This window comes from Sinocyclocheilus rhinocerous, unplaced genomic scaffold (assembly GCF_001515625.1).
Source record: "Sinocyclocheilus rhinocerous isolate Xijiao unplaced genomic scaffold, SAMN03320098_v1.1 scaffold1198, whole genome shotgun sequence".
Taxonomy (NCBI): domain Eukaryota; kingdom Metazoa; phylum Chordata; class Actinopteri; order Cypriniformes; family Cyprinidae; genus Sinocyclocheilus; species Sinocyclocheilus rhinocerous.
Genome location: NW_015649585.1, coordinates 1,137,826 through 1,151,219, shown reverse-complemented (window position 1 = coordinate 1,151,219; position 13,394 = coordinate 1,137,826). Strand labels below are relative to the sequence as shown.

The 13,394-nt window shown below is 38.7% G+C and overlaps 1 protein-coding gene and 1 long non-coding RNA gene across 8 annotated transcripts in view; one reads left to right on the top strand and one right to left on the bottom strand.

Annotated features, from left to right (window-relative positions):
* The first annotated feature begins 11,303 nt into the window (after positions 1–11,303).
* LOC107710851 (fibroblast growth factor receptor 1-A) overlaps positions 11,304–13,394 on the top strand; it is a 57,937-nt gene continuing 55,846 nt past the window's right edge. For 2 of the 7 annotated variants that reach the window (XM_016515715.1, XM_016515712.1), the window contains exon 1: positions 11,304–12,047. The gene's annotated coding sequence lies outside the window, so the exon portion shown is untranslated. Of the gene's footprint in view, positions 12,048–12,807; positions 12,826–13,394 lie in introns of those variants that run through there. The other 5 variants (XM_016515713.1, XM_016515709.1, XM_016515714.1 and 2 more) reach the window with 3 other exon arrangements.
* The window catches only part of LOC107710852 (uncharacterized), a 10,040-nt gene continuing 8,910 nt past the window's right edge, over positions 12,265–13,394 (bottom strand). The window contains exon 3 of the long non-coding RNA XR_001636641.1: positions 12,265–12,275. This is a non-coding gene — a long non-coding RNA (uncharacterized LOC107710852). The remainder of the gene's footprint in view (positions 12,276–13,394) is intronic.

The following is a 13,394-nucleotide window of genomic DNA, read 5'->3' as shown; positions in this document are numbered from 1 at the left end:
TCCCAAACAAAGACATGCCGGAAAGACACAGAAAGGCTGACGGAATGCACAATGCGGTGTTGACAGGTGCATGAGCTTTATCACAAGTGGAGGTGGTTCCAACGTTGCTCTGGCACAAGTTACCTCATCCAAATCCCAACAACACCACCTATGCCTACAAAACACATTTAGTACTTATTATGTAACCCCCATATTCTGTTCTCCATCCCTCTTTTGTATGATGAAGATGTTATCTTTTAAAATATGTGATTTTCCAACAGTAAAATCCGAAGTCCATATGACTTGTGCCCGATATGTGCCTGATAAGTCTTCTGAACTCATATAATATCTTTGTGTGAAGAGCATATTGAAATATAAATATTTAAATCAGTATTCACTGAAAAGCTTAACATCCCTAGCAAAAAAATGACACTTTAGCATGATTTATCTTCATATGTAATTTCATAATTATATCTATTGTCTTTGAAATATGGTTAAAGTGTACTGCCGAATGTACTGACAAATTCATGGTAAACTAAAGAATAATTTAATATAATTTAATGTATTGAATTGTATATACAAATACACAGTTATAAAGTTGTAATTAGGAACATTTAACATTGATTACAATTTATATTGAATAACACTACAGTTAAAATATTTACATTCAATTATTTTAGTATTTTACATGTGCTTTAGAATGTTAGTCAAACACATCAAAATAAGTGTACTTCTTTAAAACATTACAAAATATTATTAAAGCAATTATTTAAAATGTTCTTTAAAGTACAGTCATGAAAGTGTCCCTCTTACACTTAAGTGACCTTTAATTTCAGTAATATTACCATAATATATTTTTTTAAATATACTTTTAATATTTCAAGTATACTACAAGTGTACATTCAATACAGTTAAGTGCACTTTTTTTCCCCATTTTGGAGCTTTAAAGCCCCCATTCCCAAATAATTCACTGAGTTCCACAGAAGAAAATTGGGATTAGACTAACATGAAGGTTAGTAAATAATTTAACTATCCCTTCAAGTATGTTTTTTGAGATGTTAAAAGAGTCTTGGTGTCCAAATAGAATATGAGGGATAATAGTGGTATCCAGTATTTTCTCAGCAAAAATTGTCCTGGAAACGCAAATCGTTCAGGAAAAGGAGAGCGAGACCGTGGGAGCAGTTAGAGACTAAAAGCTGAGTATGAAAATCGGTATGCAAAGATAATCCCGTGGTCCCTTTGTTCAGAGAGGGATCTTCTCCCTCTTAGCTCCGGCTCATGGCACTGTGTGGTTTTCTCTTTTTTCATCTCCACGGATGAGAGGGTTCTGTCTTTACTGGTGCCTGCAGAATTTCCTTATGCTGATAAAGGAGGGAGTGGGCATATAGGCATGGAGGACGGCGTCTTTGTGAAGCAAAACAGAAGTCAACAGCCTGTGTTTTAAAGGGAAATAGTTCTGTGGGTGTTTAGTGGCAGGTGTTTGTCACTGAAAAGACAAAGACATCTGTCTTATTTGTCCTATGCAAACATTTGTGACAGTCGTATGACCAAGATTATGTGAGTGGGTGAGAGCTGTTGCGTTGCGTTTCTAAAACTACCAGGATATGCAGAGGTCCCAGGGAACGGTCAATCATTAAACGTCTGAACAGAGTTTATATAAACCTCCAATAACACAAAGGCTTCTTTTTTATTGCCACTTTATGGGGGCTTGTGACTTGCGTGTGCGCACTCTTCAAAGTTCCTTCTTGGGAGCTACAGCTCACTTCCCAGCTGTCTGTTCACTTACATGCCACACACACACACTGGATGGCCCTTTTTCCACATCTCCACCACTAGCTCTGTTCCAAAACCTGTACGCTCCCTAGTTAGACAGCATTTTCGAGTGCCGGTTTGTGTGTTTTATTTCATTGCAGTACTTTTTTGACCGGTGCGCAGCCTCGCTGCTTTCTCAACATCCCATTTTTAAGACTCTGTGTCAAGTTAAAATAAGTTCAACTGCCCTGCATTCTTTTCTATTTTGCTGCACCTTGCATATAAAAGCAGTAGCGCATTCTGTGCGAGTATGTTTGAAATTTTAAAGCAATATCCTATGTTTCCATTGTAGAGAATGCAATTCCTGAATGCACTGCAGCAAGTTCTGTAAAAAAATAAAAAATAAAATAAATAAATAAATCCAAGATGGTGGATAAGCAAAATGCAATTATACTTACTTTTTAATTAATACCCAAGATGTAAAATAGTTCCAACCAACTAAAACTTGACAATCAATTTTACGTTATTTGTGAGTTATAGGGTGATATATTTATTTATTCATTAAATGTTTATTTTCATTATTGAGTATTGTCCTTTTAGATTAGCAACATGCTAATGTCAAACTATTGTGGTAGAAAATGTACAATGTTCCAATCATTCACTTAGGTTCAATTTCAGTTAGGACTGGGGTGTCTAGTCCTGCTCCTGGAGAGCCACTGACCTGACGAATTTAGCTCTATCTACTAATTAAACACACCTGAAATATCTAATTAAGAGCTGCGTCCAAAATCACAAACTGTCTAGTAGGTACTACATTTGGTTTGGACCTTACCCTTACCATTGAATATGGTTAATATGAATGAAATTCAGATATACTGCATCCACCATGCTGTCACTGTCACATGACCTACCAACATCAGTTGTGTCACTTCAATGGCATTCACAGCTCATCTCCTCTGGCTTAATGGGATAGTAAAGTGTCCATTGAATGCTCATCTTGCTGGAAGTAACAAGTACTTTTTGCCTACTTTTTTGTGTGCTATAAATTTGGATGTACTACTCTTGGTTTTTCAGGGCCTTCAGGGCCTCTACTAAAACCTTCTGACAGGTGTGTTGGAGCAGGTTGGAGCTAAACTCTGCAGGACATCATTCCTCCAGGAGTAGGTCTGGACACCCTTGAGTTTATCTGTACTCCTAATTAAACACACCTGAACCAGCTAATCGAGGTCTTTCAGATCACTAGAAACTTATGCTGCATTCCACTGTACTCGGAAGTTGGAAATTCTGATATCTGACTTGGAATTTCAAAGGAATCGCAACAACTCCAACTTCAGAATCCAATATGGCTGCTCAAAACTGTAGTAATATATTGTTTATTAACACTAACATTTGTCTGTGTCTCAGTTAACACGGTGGTGCATGCACACAGTAGTATCCAACCTCAATTTGTGGACATGATACTATGGCGTTAACTGTACAAAATGCTGCTTTTTATGTGTTTTTAATTGACTGGCATTGATAACAATGGATGCGTCCATCTTGGTTTTCTGACTTCTCTACTGGAACACGGTCCACTTGAGTGTGACGTCATTACCAGCTTTCAAGGTAATTCGACATCCGACTATAAAGGTAAACAGAATGCAGCATTACAAGCACGTATGTTGGAGATAAACTTTGCAGGAAAGTTGCCCTCTAAGAGCATGATTGGACACTGCTTTAAAGGCAGCTGCTTATGTAGACAAAAGACAGTAAGGTGGCCCATTAGGTTTTGGAACATTTCTGTTGTCTCTATGGTTCCTCCTCCTGCTAGGCTAAGGCTCTGTGGACACAAGTCTTCCAGAAATTTCCAGATATACAGTGCCAGTTTATTGTATCTGACAGAAGCCTCATACTTTCAGCCCCCACATATGCAATGTTACATCATTGTGTACACATTAAAATGTCAACCCTCCCCTAAACCCCAATGTCTCAGGAGAGACCAATTAATTTGAGGTGATTCTGACCAAAGAACTATTGCTGCATTTGCACTGAGGTTAAAAGTTTTAGCCTCAGCTGTTGCCTCTGTGCGTCTAAATCAAGCCCAGGGTGTTATACAGTGTTATACACAAACTTTGAATAATTGAGTTCAAAGACCAGTGCATTGGGATGACATTAACAGCAATCTTGAACATATTGCACATTTAACAGCCCCATTTTTACTGCACAGATGATGAACAGGCTTGTATGATTCACCCACATACCGCACTCAGATATGCATTGTATATTTCCTACAGTTAATCAGACAGACCTTGTGTGAATGCTTAGCTTAAGAACTGAACTGCAAATGTGCTCCATGTGCTTCCACAGAATTAAACACGTCGATGGTGAGGATGTTCTGAGGATCTGAGGAATGTCTGTGGGTCATTTGAAATGCCTTGTGGTTCTTGGCCTTGGTTATTGTCATGAGCCACTGCAGCTGGAAGCTGTACGTGCTGCTGCATGGTCACTGTATTTAGATTATGATGTGCTAATGGTGTTGGCTAAGGAAAGCATCACTTTCACTATTCATACATTATGTGGGGTTAGCAAAGTATTAAACTTTGCATTTAAATTTAACCTGGTAGAAGATAAAATAATCCATAGATTTACATTAAAGGGTTAGTCCACCCAAAAATGAAAATTCTGTCATTAATTACTCACCCTCATGTCGTTTCAATCCCGTAAGACCTTCGTTCATCTTCGGAACACAAATTAAGATATTTTTGATGGAATCTGAGAGCTGTCTGACCCTCCCATAGACAGCAATGCAACTGAAATGTTCCCAAGTCCAGAAACGTAGCAAGGAGATCTGTAAAATAATCCATGTGACATCAGTGGTTCATCCACAATTATACGAAGCTACGAGAATACTTTTTGTGCGCAAAAGGAAAAAAAAAACGACTTTATTCAACAATTCATTTCCTCCGCATCACCCTGGTGCCATATTGGAGAGTATCAGCTGGACGTAAACAACGTATGCTGTTCTGTCAGCTGCGTCACGCCGGATCTGATTCCTACGGAGACGAATTGTTGAATAAAGTCGTTATTTTTTTTTCTTTTGCGCACAAAAAGTATTCTCGTAGGCTCGTATAATTGCGGATGAACCCCTGATATCACATGGATTATTTTACAGATCTCCTTGCTACGTCTCTGGACATGGGAACATTTCAGTTGCGTTGCTGTCTATGGAGGACCAGACAGCTCTCAGATTCCATCAAAAATATCTTAATTTGTGTTCCGAAGATGAACGAAGGTCTTACGGGTTTGAAACGACATGAGGGTGAGTAATTAATGACAGAATTTTCATTTTTGGGTGAACTATCCCTTTAAAGGAGAGACCCAGGCCATAAAGTATTATAGAGACATGGGGGTGAACTCTTTGACCAGTAAGTAACCACCCAGAATATCCTAGAACATCAACTGCATAGCAATGCACTAACAACCACTAAACACACCGTAACAACCGTCCTGGCAGGGGAACATTCTTTATAAATCACATGGGTATACGTATTTTGGAGGCTACCCAACCCCTGCTGCCAGGGCCGTGAAAAGCGTCCTGGGCCCTGGGGGGCCCAAAAAGTCATCATGATTTCAACCAAGGTGGACCTTCCTTCTCCCATAAAGTTCTTAAAACAATGCCCAAAATGTGGATATGAAACAATAAAATACGTGTTTTGATAGCTAAACTGAAAATTGTTGTCTGCGTTTATCTTGCACTGTAAACTGATGGCACCAGGACCCTAGTGGTAGGTGCACCCTCCATTTGGTTAAAAACATTGGGACCCTAGTAGTCATCATGTGTACGCACCGAGGGGACAAAAAGATCTAGTATTCAGCACACATTGGACCAGATTGACTAAACAGGGCAAATTAGCACGAGAGCGCAATTCCAAAACAGCGCCGATGGGAGTGGAAATATCTACGAGTGATTTACTGACAACGCACAAATTAAAGAACACAGACGCAACATCTAATTTCCATAGTGACCAACACAATCTACCAAGCGCAGCGCATGGATATGTTCAAACCCGTTAGTGCATGGATATGTTCGGATTCGGATAATGTGTTCTCCTGGCATTCCAAATAAATTAATATGTGTGGGAAAAATCCTCTCCCTTCTACCACACACTCTCTGTTCTCTGCGGTGCCTCCTCCTAGCAACAACAAATGCAGCCATTTCAAGCGCAAAATAGTTTAAGACATGCTTTTTTGGGGCGTTAAATCATGGCTCAAATACTAGCAATTTGACGAGTGCAAACGTTAGTAAATTGTGTTGGGTGATTCATTTTAATACTCTCCTCCCATAAATTTTGCGTCTGAAAGGGATACTCCTGCAAATGCATATTCAATAAGGTCAGGCACAAAAATAACTGTGTCCACGTCTTTTCAGCGCTAATTCTTCACTGCACATCTTTAGTAAATCCTGAAAGTACTATTTTAATGCCAAAAGATAGTTTGCGCTGCCGCAAACTGTTAGTAAATCTGGTCCCATTATGCGTTAAGGGGTATGGGGGCCCAGGTTGTCACTCAAAGCACCAAGGGCTCAACTTTTACTTTGGAAGTCTCAAGACACCCAGAACACCTTATAAATATGGTAGCAAGTTTTGTGCATTTCTTTCCAATTCCAGGCTCTCATGTCTAACATCCATCCATCCAGTTTTCAAACCGCTTGTCCTATGTAGGTTCGCAGGGATGATGAAGCCCATCCTAGTGTCTCTGGCATAGGTTGGGAAAAACCCTGGACAGATGGTCAGTCCAACATAGAGCTAAAACTCACCCCTATGGACAATTTATTTTCTCCAATTGGCCAGTCTAACAGATCTAGTTTAATTAAGATAACATGCTAACACTCTCCCTGACTTTGTAAATCTCTTTGATTAAAAAGCACCAGTAATTATCATAGGGAAAAGAGGTGAGGTGAGAACAGACAAGCTTTTCCTTTTAAATGGATTGTCTGGTGCTTGTGATCAATAATCCCAATTGATTTTGGTCAAACAGCTGTGAAGCTACAATCCATTCAAAGGTTCTCAAAAATATGAACAATAAATCCGTTGAACGATGATTACCTTTGTTCAGAAGAAAAATTTACACTACAAAGAGCAGTGAATAATACAAAGGGATCACATTGTTCCTTAAAGCATGTTTACTTCAGAGAGAGGATTTGCATTCAAACACAGCATCTCTTATTGACAGTCAAGATGATTTGCAGATTCTATTGAAGAAATGGCAGCATCATTTAGCAGGCAAATGTTGAACACACATGCCTTATCCAAGATGAAGCTGCAATGAGTTCACTTTGAGCATCAAAGGCACATATGGGGATAGAAATATATTACAGATATGCAAACTAGATGATTGTAATATTACTTCCAGATATACATTCCGTCTTTCTGACAAATGTTGTGCAGTTACAACCGTTCTGAACAACTTGTTTTTGCCTAGTTAGTAAATTAAAAACTTTTACAACTAGATCTTTTACATTTTTCTGGAGAAAAAAAAAACTTGCCTTTGCAATATTTGCCTCTGTAATGCTGTGCGGCTACTTACCAAGCCAAGTCATATCTACCCACAAGTTATAAGTCTGTATAATATGATTCTGAACTATATTTCTGTCATGACTCACTTGCATCCACATAGATGCTGCTGTGAGTGTGTACTGCTGCACATATAACATACATGAAATTGCCCCTGCATATATGACATACATGGAATCGCCTAGTAGCAGATCCATACAGGTGGAGCTGGGGAAGGTGGAGGATTTCTGAAGTGCACTGCAAACTGTTACAGCAAGCACTGTCCAAGTATTTGAATGTTGAGCAGCAAGCTCATTGGCTGCTGATGCAATTAAAGCCGATCGGCTGCTCCATGTGAATAAGGATGTGATTATATCATATTGAGTAAGAACCTATCGGCCTGAACCATCGAGTTTCATGACAGAACTCAGGGTCCTCCTTCAGAGAGAATATTTGGTCAAATTATGTTCCTGACAAGCGGGAATGAGGCCATGTTTATACCTGGTATTAAGATGTGTCACGCTATCGCTCTAGATTACTCGCTGGATTTTTCCGTTTCACTCACGTGAATAAAATCATTGTGTAATGCTCAACCAGATACAACCAGATGTGTCAAACTGGACGTGTCAATAAGCTTTTCGCGTCATGTGAATTTTCAGCTCAAGTTGAATTTTTTTTAAATTCATGCGGAAGACGCAATTGAGGCTTGTATCGCACATTCGCGGCAAACATGTCATCCAATTTGCATCATTCACTTTGCCAAGTGTGAATTTGCGTCTATTTGCGTCTTTGCATTGACTTTGTATGTAATCTACTCACGTGAATAATTAAATTAACTTTTGGTGTGCACACACCTTAAGGCAGCTGTGATTTTGGTTATAAACTGTGTACTTCTGATACAACTCTGACCCGAGCTGCGCAGTTCAACATCTCAAAAGCGCTAAGCACCCTCTACAGGAGGCACGAATAAAAACAATTTCAGGGTTAGCCCAAAAATACTGGATCATTGAGTCAATACTGAATTGAACAATATCATGTAACCTTGTTTCTCTTTAAAATTTTATTTTTTTTGGGGGGGGGGGCGAGGGGGTTCAATTTTTCTTTCTATATGCACACATTACACATTTATGATTTCGACCCACTACATCAGCAAAGTTTCAATTACTTGTTTTGGTGTGCTTTCTCACAAAATGTTCCTGAACAATCACATATTATATGAGTGGGTGGCAAGTGGGCAGACTGTGGTCCAGAACATGTTCAGGACATATGAGCACTACACTTGCAATCTGGATCTCATGTGTTTCAGACTACCTATGTAGTATCTGATCACCAAATGTTTTTGACCTTGTATTTAGCATATTTAGACATCAGTAATTAGCGCTGAGCACTTGTGATCAGTCACAAAAATTGGATGTTACTGGCAGGTGTAAACAGTGACTCCATTCTAAAAAAGTTCTTTAGAACTTTTGCAATATGTTTGTGGAAAGAAAACCAAATCTTCAAAAACTAAAGTACAAAAGTAAGGATAGCAACACTATCTATTCTGCTGCCTTTTTGCATAGATATGTATAGATGCCCCATTCGACCGCTCCAAGCACGTAGATGCATCCGCCATCGTGGAACGGTCAATTTGAAGTCATTCACTATACTATGGGTTTGCAGACTATCGGCTGTGCAGGATTATGGCATCTTCGAATATTCATTGGTTACTATGGTGAATGACGTCAAGTTGACCATTACAATATGGCGGACGGCTTACGTATAGCGGTCCATAGAAACAGTCACTAATGAGGCATCTATACATATCTATGCCTTTTTGTGGGTTGTTGTTACCTAGCAACAGGTGTAAACAATGGCCGTTCGAAAGACACAAATGTACTGTGGTTCTGACCCAAAAATTGTGAACAGAATCCAGCAGGAAGAGTAGGAGGGGAAGGAATCAAACTCTGATTCCAATCAAGTAATTGTACCAAATATGAAAGTAGCTACTCTAAGTACATCTGGTGAAAATCGTCTGCTCACTCAAAGTGCTAGCATAGTTCTCCTCACCAAAATGCATGATTAAAAACATCGTTTGAGTAGCACCACTGGTGCAGGACAAGTTACCCAAAAAATTGTGCTTTTGACCACATGTTCACTCTTCATCACTCAGACTGGTCTGTCTGCACCCTTCCCCCTTCTTTCCTGCAGTCTATCCCTCATTAGTCTCACTGAGGTCGGTTCACACCTCATTGCCACCTCCATTCATTGCTGTATTTGGTGATAAGCCCCCTTTAGTAGGTCAATGGGACCCTTTCAGATTCAGCTGCCTGCTTGCTTGCCAAAAGAACAAGAGGGGGACTAACAGACAATTAGTTAGATTTATTCCTAGGCTTTGCCATTGTGGAAAATAAGCTGAGAGGAACACTTCCTCATTTCAGAGAATGTATCTTTTGGGTCTTACCAGCATCTGGTCTCATAAGTGGAGTTAGGGATGACTAAACCATTTGATGGTCTAATGGGCAGTAGGGGTATATAGTCATTTCTCTGTCACTGGGAAAATAATGTTAAAGTAACCGATGTTTCAATAAAACGTGTCAAAAGAAAAGAAAACAGACAAGGAAACATTAGTCCTGAGGCCCTTTTGGAACATGAGTGGTGTGTCACCCATTGCGGAGGTGTCTGCCGTCGTCTCCCTCTTGGACTTTGCTGTTGTTTGGAGAGCAAATTGGGTCAATAAAGGTTTTAGTAGAGAGAAAATTGTCACCTCAAGCCCTGTGAGGAAATCTTACAACTGTGAATAGAACACTGACAAACAAATAAACAATGTTCAAACTGGAATTTCAGAGGAAACTGTTTGGTTGTTTTTCAGAATGAATTACACCACACTTGACTTGTTTTATTGTAATGTTTTTACTTTTTAAGATGTTTATTTTCATTTGAATCATATTTAATATAGCTTGAAAAATGTGTCTCTGCTTCTCACAGGACAAACATTTTATTCTCTCTCCCTGAGCTTATTGAGTAGGCTCTAACATAGAGGACCTTGGTGGGGCCCCCTTCATTACAGAGCCAGGACAATGGCCGTGCTGCTACTTAAGTAGACGCTTCAAGGATCCACGGATGTTTTCTATACTATAGTACCTCCAAACTAATTGGAGTTTGAATAAAACAGGAGATGTTATCTGGAGTTTGAACGAACCTTTTCCTGCTGTTGAGATAATACATTTGCAAACTCTTAACTTTGTTGTGGTCATCTTTACTATGCAAACACAAACCGTGTCAGGGGTGTGTGGACATTGTTGTCACAAACACAAAGAATGGACGGAACAGCTTTATCTACAGAGGATAAAGAAACGGGACTTATCAGTCATTCCATGTATCTAGCAATGTCTTTTAAGCATTTAGAATGGGTAGTTCATGCATAATGTCGACATAATTTTTTTTTGTATTTACCTGGCTTAACCAGTCTGTAACTTTTTGGTCTCAGTTTTTCAATATAATATGTGACCCTGGACAGCAACACACACACACATATATATATGTGTGTGTGTGTGTGTGACCCTGGACCACAAAACCAGTCATAAGTAGCACAGGTATATTGTATGGCACAGGTATGGCACAGGTATGCCAAAAACCATTAGGATATTAAGTAAAGATCATATTCCATTAAGATATTTTGTAAATTTCCTACCCAAAATATATTAAAACATTATTTTTGATTAGCAATATGCATTGCTAAGAACTTCATTTGGACAACTTTAAAGGCGATTTTCTCAGTATTTAGATGTTTTTGCACCCTCAGATTCCAGATTTTCAAATAGTTAGTATAGTTGTATCTCGGCCAAATATTGTCCTATCCTAACAAACCATGCATCAATGGAAAGCTTATTTATTCAGCTTTCAGATGAGGTGTAAATCTCAATTTTAAAAAATGGACTGGTTTTGGGGTCCGGGGTCACATATAATATAATATAATATAATATAATATAATATAATATAATATAAATGTTGTAGCTATATTTAAAATGTAGAATGTCATTGTTTTTCTTTTGAGCGAGGGATTTTTTAGGATTTTTAAGAGGGGCTCGGTGTGACAGAAACTACAATCCCAGGATGCACTGGGTGAGCTGTTTGGTAGTCCCGAGGTGTTGGTGATGGAGGGGGAGTCAGGTCTTTCTGCTCACACTCCTCCATCCATGAGTGCGGAATCTCGCTGTATCCTCTGAAGTGCTGGGGCAGGCCGACGACACGGACTAGCCTATCTTCAAACCAGTAAAACGATACAAATGTAAACTTAGTTTCCGGAGGCTATAACAATTTATACAGAGGACCGCGAGTCGCATTTGAACGTTTTGGTTAGTTTTGACTTTGAGAGGACTGCCGACCGAAGTAGAGATTGGGGTAAAAGTTTTTTTCTTTACATTCTTTTCGCAAGAGTGCAAACAAAAACCGCACGGGTGGGATTTTCAGAAGAAAAACAGACGAACTCGGTCGGAAATCGCTTCGTTGGGTCTGTAAATGAGTCTTAAACGTTATGTTACTTAACGAAATCATCTTGACGCGATCTTGAGGAAGAGCACGCGTCTCTGCTGAGCATTGTCACTCATTTCAAACGATTCTCGGACAAGTCCAAAGAAAAACTGAGTAACAGCCGAGTGATTTATTGAAAACCCAAAAGGCTATGACAGAGGAAGAAATGAGGAGTTGCGTCCAGTGACTATTTGGGAGCCTGCATTTTGTGAACTTCTGAATCAGATCTGGGATTGACTCTTTTCAGAGAGGATTTGTTCCAGAAAGATAAAGGTGAGTAACGCCTGTAAATGGACTCTAGCATGTTCGTCTATAATACAATACAAGTGCTTTGCTGTTTTATGGAATTTGAATAATAGACTACTACTAGTGTTTTTATAAAAACGCTTGTACACTATAAAAACACGCTTTTTGGGAAGAGTTAGATGACAGTTGAATTAAGTTTCCAGAAACGCGTATAGTCTAGCCTACCATTTAGATTATTTCATTTTCTTTTCTCTTCTTGTGCACACACTTTTTTGCACCGTGCCTTGAATCATTTTGATTTGTTAAATTTGTCTCTTTTAACCTTAAAAGAGACAATTTGTCTCTGTTAATACATTAATAAAGAGTCTACATTACTTGAAATTAATTTGAAATGTATAGAAAGTAATTTTGACTGGGCAATTTGTTTAAAAGAGACAACTTGTCTCTGTTAATACATTAATAAATAGTCTACATTTCTTGAAATTAATTTGAAATGTATAGAAAGTCATTTTGACTGGGCAATTTGTTTAAAATGTTAAATTTGCCTCTTACTGAGGCTGACTGGATTTTTCTCTATATGTATGAGGACGCTGTGGGATCTCATTAGGCTAGCTTTCATCATCAGATGTCTCCATATCTTATCTGTTATGAGAACAAGTTGATGCGCGTGCCTGTACTGCCATGCTCGCTCTCAAATAACATCTCATATTTGAAGCCATCCAGTAGGCTACTGTACAACAAAAACATTTTCTCAGCAACTTTAGCAAGAGTAGCATAAGACATTATATCTCTCCTGTAGATACAAGTAAATAAAACCTTTCATGTTTCACTTAGTGGCTTAAATAAAGTGTTTTGGTTTGTTCAGCTTGTGTAACTGCTTTGAGCTAAAACATTTCTTAGTATTTTTTTACTAGCCAGAAATGGGACCTGACAGTTTCCTATCATTTTGAGTAGAAATTGCCACTGCACTATTTTTTTTTTTGTATTGTTATTTTGTTTATTTTTAATTATTGTTATTGTGTACATGCAATATTGGCCATCCATCTTGAGGTTTTGCAGATTCCATTTGCCAAAATAAATGCCTGAAGTTATCTTGATGTGAAAGGCAGGTTTGTTCTTGCAGCTGTTTATCTTCCCCCAGTAAAGGACAAACAACACAACTATACTGAAGCATGAGTTTGGATGGCACTGTGGCAGAAGGGTAATTCATAAAAATCGTAAAAAGACGTTAGACACTTTAATCCTGGAAGCGTTTCAGTATTTTCAATGACAGAAAAAGACTCTCCAGCTGAAAGACACATTTATGTCCTTATTTGGGCAGCTAAAGAAATGTACCTTTCACAGAGATTAATATATATTTATTATATTGTATTG